Below are 7,166 nucleotides of genomic sequence, written 5' to 3' on the forward strand. Positions count from 1 at the left end.
TATATATATATATATATATATATATATATATATACATAAACTGTATCACACATTCATGTGGGTGATACGAGCGCACAAACATATGTATGTGTACAAATCAATTAATCAGTATTTTCGTTGCTAAAATCTGTATTTTATTTGCATGCGAGTATGTTCATATATGAGAGAAAGAGACAGGGGAAGAGAAAGAGCAAAGGAGAGAGGCGAAGGCTGATATTCAGTCTGAAACCCCGCCCCGGGGTCGTCAAGGCAACGGACACAGGAGAGTAACCAATAGCGACACAAATAGAGCACCATGAAAAACACCCTCACTCTGAGAAAAGAGCACAACACAAACACACCCTCCTTCCATAAGCTAAGCACATTTCACACACTCATTAACAGCTTTAAAGCAGAGATCATAATGCACTTGCTGACCCTCTTTCTCACTCTATTTTGACCTTCTATAACAACATTACACTACCCAGACATCTCAAGATCATGTAGATGCAAACACACACAGGCTACAAACTCGAAAACAGGTCATGACTGTCCTCGCTTCACACACTTGCCCTTTTATTCTCATCTCATACACATTCCTAATCCTGTAATATGGCTGCCAATTTGCTGCCGTCTATCCATGTATGACAGACTGCTTGTTTCAGCGCCTGTGTCTGTGCGTCTTCGTGTATGTGTGTGCCCAGACTTCAAAGCATCCTGTTCCTTCCACCTGCCAAGATGATGAATCTGAAGCCTAGAGTGAGCTATGCAAGTTTGCACATCTGTGTGTGTGCATGAGTGTGTATTTCTGGGACGGCTGTTCTCGGGGTCAGATAGCACTGTGAAAAGAAGGAATCGAGACCCTTGCGGTGGCTTGATCTATGAATATTAATGGTTCGTTCACAGTGACAGTGATTGTCAGTGACAAAGCTACCAAAAGTCATTCATTTTTAACACAAGTCTGTGGTTTGAGGTGACAATATGAGTGACAGATTGTGAGCTACATGATAAAAGAGCATGATGCAATATGGTGATTATTGATAAGCAATTTGCTGGCCCCAAGTGATATAATTGCTTTCAGCATAAACAGTCAATTTAAAAAAATCTAAATTATTGTCAAGTATGCACATTATAACAGCTTGACAAAACAACTTTTTGGCAGATATCACCAAGATATCACCTATACACAATAATTTAATTTTAAAATATATTTTTCTATGTACAATTTTATAATCAAAATAATAATAATAATAATACCTACATAAATAATTCCTTGAAACATTTTAACTGTAACAAAAAAAACAAGAATATAGAAACATGAAATTATGAATAAAAATATGGAATTCTAAACAAAAATATTGCATCTTTTCACAGATTTTGGACCGAGCACATGCTGCTCAAAGCAATCTTTACTTGGCTGTTTGAAGACCCCTAGAGACTTTTCACAATACAATCAATTCTAGATAAAATCAAGTCCCATCTGTATTTTTTTAATATCCTATTTTACTCTAAAGTACATCACATTATGGAAGAAAATTGATTTATGAACACTGTTTTTGTTTACATCTGTACACAGTATTACCAGAAGGCAAAGGGCGGTTATTAACCACATGAAGTGCTGGTACACGCAGACACATGCTCACCCATCAGAGCAAATCTACTGCTACTTCCCATTACTGTAATTCTTCATCAGTTCTCATTTCTGCTCCAAGCTCTCTGCTCTGTCAAAACACTCTGCACACACAACCATCTACTCTCACACAGGCCTGATAATCTCTTATGAAAAGCTACGCTTCATTTGATGATTCTGACATAAGTCTTTGATGATTAATTGCAGATTAATAACCAATCCTTCTCTCTGTGCATTCATTTGGCCAATAATCGCTGATCTCAAGTAAGTCTCTATCAAAGCTCAAGGCCGAACCTGATCCAACTCCCGTTCAGGTCATGAAGTGAACATGGAAGGACATAACGTGCTGTTTTTGCCATATTCTTAACCAAAATTCAATATCCCATTTGTGTGTGTGTGTGTGTGTGTGTGTGTGTGTGGTGTGTGTGAGAAAGATCGTGTGTGACTGATGGATTAGACAAATTGTCGTATAGACTTAGAAGAAAAGGTTGTCAATATGTCTGCAGAAGGTAGGAGAAAAAAAGAGAGAGACACAAAGGTTGTGATCTGAAATATCCATAATTATTCATAAAAGAGAAGTGGAGGGGAATCAGATTTCAAAATTATTTGTTTTGGTTTGGTTTTTAAATAGGGGTGGGACTGCTTATTTTTCTGACAAATAGTGAAGATAACGATCGTAATTTTTGCAGGTGCCGTTTGGTGACACTAGCACAGAAATTTAAATTTCACCTTTATATTTAAATTTTTTCCAGTTTAACTACGAAGATACATGAGGAAGATTATTGTTATTATATTATGTTAATAGGTGACAAATGGCTAATTTTATAATTCTATACAATTTTGTCGACACAAGTTAAAAATAAAATCAATATGAATGCTACAAGTGAATTTAGGCATTACAACATTATAATGTGCAGTTTAAAAACTGGATATTAATTTTGAGATTTGTTAAAGATTATATTTAACCGTGTTTTTTATTGTGTTTTTAAAGACTAACTGTAAGTGAGTGTTAGATGATGTTAGATCAAATCTAAATGTAAAAAAAGCTTATATGAGCATATCCAATATCGACTAAAGCAAATTAATCAGAAGATCTCTAAAATTTGCCTATAACCAAAGGGGTACCAATATATTGTGTATCCTTAAAGAAAATGAATAGTTTGATGTAGAGGCTAAGGTTCACTGACAGTAACTGTAAGGTTGTTGGTTCAATCCGCATTAGCCATCACCATTGTGACCTTGAGTAAGGCACTTAACCCTAAATTGCTACAAGCAGACTGGCCTTGTAATAAGCTTATGGCACCATTGCACAACAAAATCCCATGAAAGATGCAGAATTCACAACAGATCTCATTCTACCTAATTCTGTAATCAGAACCAGAATCAGAAAGAGCTTTATTGCCAGGTATGTTTATACACTGTAAAATCGAATTAGTTGGGCTTACTTAAAAAAAGCATGCAAACCGATTGCCTTGAAAAGAGTCTGTGTGTTACTTCAGCCTATTACCACACACTATTTTAGGATTATATTAACCCAAGGAACTTCATAAAGTTCATTAATAAACACACACAATAAACGCACTAATGCTTTAATTAGAAGATAAGTCACTTTCTAGAAGAAACCTATTTATTACTTTTCTTCCTTTGAAATCAATTAACTCCGACTTCATAATGCATTACTGCATTAACAGAAAGATAATTATAGTAACGTAAACCAAGTTCAAAGTGCCCAACCAAAGGGTATATATAAAATACACAAAATACAAAGTAGACAAATAAAGAAAGTGCTCACTTTTAAGTAACAAACACAAATATTTCAAACATATTAAACATGGCTATTGAAATGAAAATTGTCAAGTTAGAAAAAAAACGCCAACAAACTTTGATACAAGTTGTCAGATTTCCGGTGCACATCACATCTAAAACTTCTATTACAAGACAGTTTGTGTGAGTTGACATTACTGTATTCTACACCAGTTCTGTCTGCATAGCCACATAGTAATACCAAACACTACTTTAAGAGAGCAAAGGGAAATATGTGTATGTGTGTGTGAATACACACAATCCCATCCACAAGCGATGTTTATGTAACTCTTTTCAGTCATGTGGGAGTTCCTCATTTAGTCCAACATAATACAGCATTAGCACCGCCATTTCTTTCTCTTGATCTTCCGCTCTCTTTGAGAGGGTGATCGCTGGTCTCAGGTGCATTTCTGAACTGTGATTCTGAGCACTGGAATATGGCCAACAGATGGAGGGAGAGAAACAGATAGAGGGCGGAACAGGCAAATGTAGGCAGATCTCTCTGGTGATGTTTCTGAAATAGAGCTCTCTAAACACACGCTCAGCAGAAGCTCTTCAATCACTTCTACATCTTCAAACAACATCGTCTTTTTTCTGCTCCCGTTCTCTTATTAATCTCATTAGATCTTTGACTGTCACAGGACGTTTAGCATCCACCACATTTTGAATTCATTATGTTCTCCTTCTACATTTTCTTCATTTCATCTCTAGTTATCAAGACCGTTAGAGACAAACTACTAATTATATTAATAAAAAATATTTTTGAATAGACTATATTAAGATTATATATTTATAAGATGTCATCATACCCACTACAATAACTGCAACCGTGTACAAAAGTCACAAAAAATGTAGTTTAAAAAAAAACACACACAAAGTGTCACAACTTTCACACTCTAAATGCCCAGATTTTCCAACTGTTTTGGCTGACAGCCTCTGCCACACTCAGTTTCACATAATCTGTACACTCTAAAAAATGCTGGGTTAAATACAATCCAGTGCTGGGTAAAATAGGGACAAACCCAGCTATTTTGACCCAGCGGTTGGGTTAAATGTTTAACCCAACCTTCTGGGTAGTAACCCAACCACTGGGTCAAAACAACCCAATTGGTGGGTTTGTCCCTATTTTACCCAGCACTGGATTGTATTTAACCCAGCATTTTTTAGAGTGTACATCTACATTTTCTTCATTTCATCTCTAGTTATCAAGACCGTTAGAGACAAACTACTAATTATATTAATAAAAAATATTTTTGAATAGACTATATTAAGATTATATATTTATAAGATGTCATCATACCCACTACAATAACTGCAACCATGTACAAAAGTCACAAAAAATGTAGTTAAAAAAAAAACACACACAAAGTGTCACAACTTTCACACTCTAAATGCCCAGATTTTCCAACTGTTTTGGCTGACAGCCTCTGCCACACTCAGTTTCACATAATCTGTACACTCTAAAAAATGCTGGGTTAAATACAATCCAGTGCTGGGTAAAATAGGGACAAACCCAGCTATTTTGACCCAGCGGTTGGGTTAAATGTTTAACCCAACCTTCTGGGTAGTAACCCAACCACTGGGTCAAAACAACCCAATTGGTGGGTTTGTCCCTATTTTACCCAGCACTGGATTGTATTTAACCCAGCATTTTTTAGAGTGTACACTTAGGTATATGAACAATGTAGCTGTTATGAGTAGGGCATATCTGTAGTCTCCAATGGTGTTTCATTTACACGTTCACACCATCATAGTAGATATAAATGAAGTATATCACACAAAACACCCACATTCACACTCACAAACACACATTTTGCCTCATTCATTCTTGAATAAGAATAACTGCATAAGACATTGAATAGAAACATTTTGGCTTAACACGTTTCTAAAGCCACCAAGAGAGAGTCTCTGATTTTTGCATATGTGGCTTCAGTTCATTCTAAATTTAGACTAAATTTAAGCGCAAATTATTCACATATCATGATTCCTGAATAAAAATGTTTACAGAGGCTTTATGAGCAAATGCATGCATTTGCACAATGAGACATTGTTGATTTGAAGAAGGCATGAGTTAGTCATCACACTGGTGGAGCAAATGCACATCAAAACAACTCGTTATATGGCACAAACAACTATCCCAGTAATTATTAGTGCTAGTTTCAGTAAACAGGGCGTGTAATGGAAAACCAGGTAAAATTGTTCTTCCTCTCTTATACTCTAGTGTTTAACTACTGTTATTGCAACCGCATGGAACGAAAAGTATGGAAACCTCAGACAACAGCAACCGCACCTTGTGCTGATGCATAGTTTTATGATGATTTACACACCTAGAAATATCTGTTATGTTCTGTATATTCAAAGCTTTCTATTGTGTGTTTCAAACTCATGTCACATACAGTATGTTGTGTGATGGTAACTTGCTTATGGGTTTATTGATTTATTCTAGCAACCCAAGGGCTGTAGGTTCAAACCCCCATGAGGGCTTCCCTATTACCCATGTGTCCTTCGGCAAGGCATTTAACCCAAGGTTACTCCAAAGGGACAGTTTCTGTTGTAAATGTAGTGCACAGTAAAATGTTTTGCATGAGAGCTAAATGAAAAAATGGAAATGAGGGCATCTGCTACAGCTACCTCTCTGTAAATATGTTTTCTGGAGCATAAAGTAAAGATTTACAAGCTCCTATCTACTTAAAAAAATAAATAAAATCATAAATAAAAAACTGAAAACAATGGAATGATTTTTTAATAAAATCACACAAAGAAGGTATTTTCACACTGTTGTCACTGTACATTAATACATGTAATTATTTAATATATGTATTACTATAATTTTAGTCCATATACATAATTAATTGTTTTTATTATTTATGTAATTTATTAATCCCCTTTAATATATATACTAGAAAGAAAGAAAGAAAGAAAAAAAAGAAAGAAAGAAAGTGTGTAGAGAAATATGTACACATGTGTTGGATGTATGCATACATGGATACAAGCCAATACTGTGTCTAGAGTGTGTCATCGGAGAGATATGGCATTTTTAACATGTTTAAATATGTTCTCAGAAGAGAAGGGGGCAGACAGTGCAATCGGAGGTCCAGAATGTATGATATGGGCCAAAGAGCTTCATCGCCGCAGAGCCAAATGACCAACAGCACTAGTACCCAGACTGCCTCATCAGCACTTCAGACTTTAGTTCACTAATGCTGCAGATTCTTTCCTGATAGATTTATATCAGTAACCTACACACTCATAACACATGGATTTACACTTGCACGCATACTCGCACATCACTACAGCAATGCACCAGATGTCTACATCTAGATCTAATGTCAATAATCCTGTAAACACTTTTAAAACCACAGGACTGATAACAAAGGTTATCCATGTGGATTTGCTAATCAGTCATGGTGATTAATATTAATGGAAGCCAGGTCAAAATGTATCCTGAAAGCCTGAAGATAAATAGCCCCTGTAGGACTAGTGTCTTGCATATGCTACTCTAGTCAGCAGGGGGTCGAACTGCTCTCCTTCTGTCTCTCTCCCTGACAGGTGTACAGTTTCGCTCCGTCTTGGGGTGCCCTTCCGTGTGCTAAATATTTCTCCAGACTGGCGTTTGGAACCGGGTGTGTGTTGGATTCTCCTGTAGACACACCGGAGAGGCTGGGAAAATCTGTCTGTTTGCTCAGGAGTGCTCAGAAGTGGGATTAAGATTACAGAGAGAGCGACAGAAAGATTTGCTCGAGTATCAATCACA

The sequence above is a fragment of the Sinocyclocheilus rhinocerous genome, unplaced genomic scaffold (assembly GCF_001515625.1).
Source record: "Sinocyclocheilus rhinocerous isolate Xijiao unplaced genomic scaffold, SAMN03320098_v1.1 scaffold119, whole genome shotgun sequence".
In the NCBI taxonomy this organism is placed as follows: Eukaryota; Metazoa; Chordata; class Actinopteri; order Cypriniformes; family Cyprinidae; genus Sinocyclocheilus; species Sinocyclocheilus rhinocerous.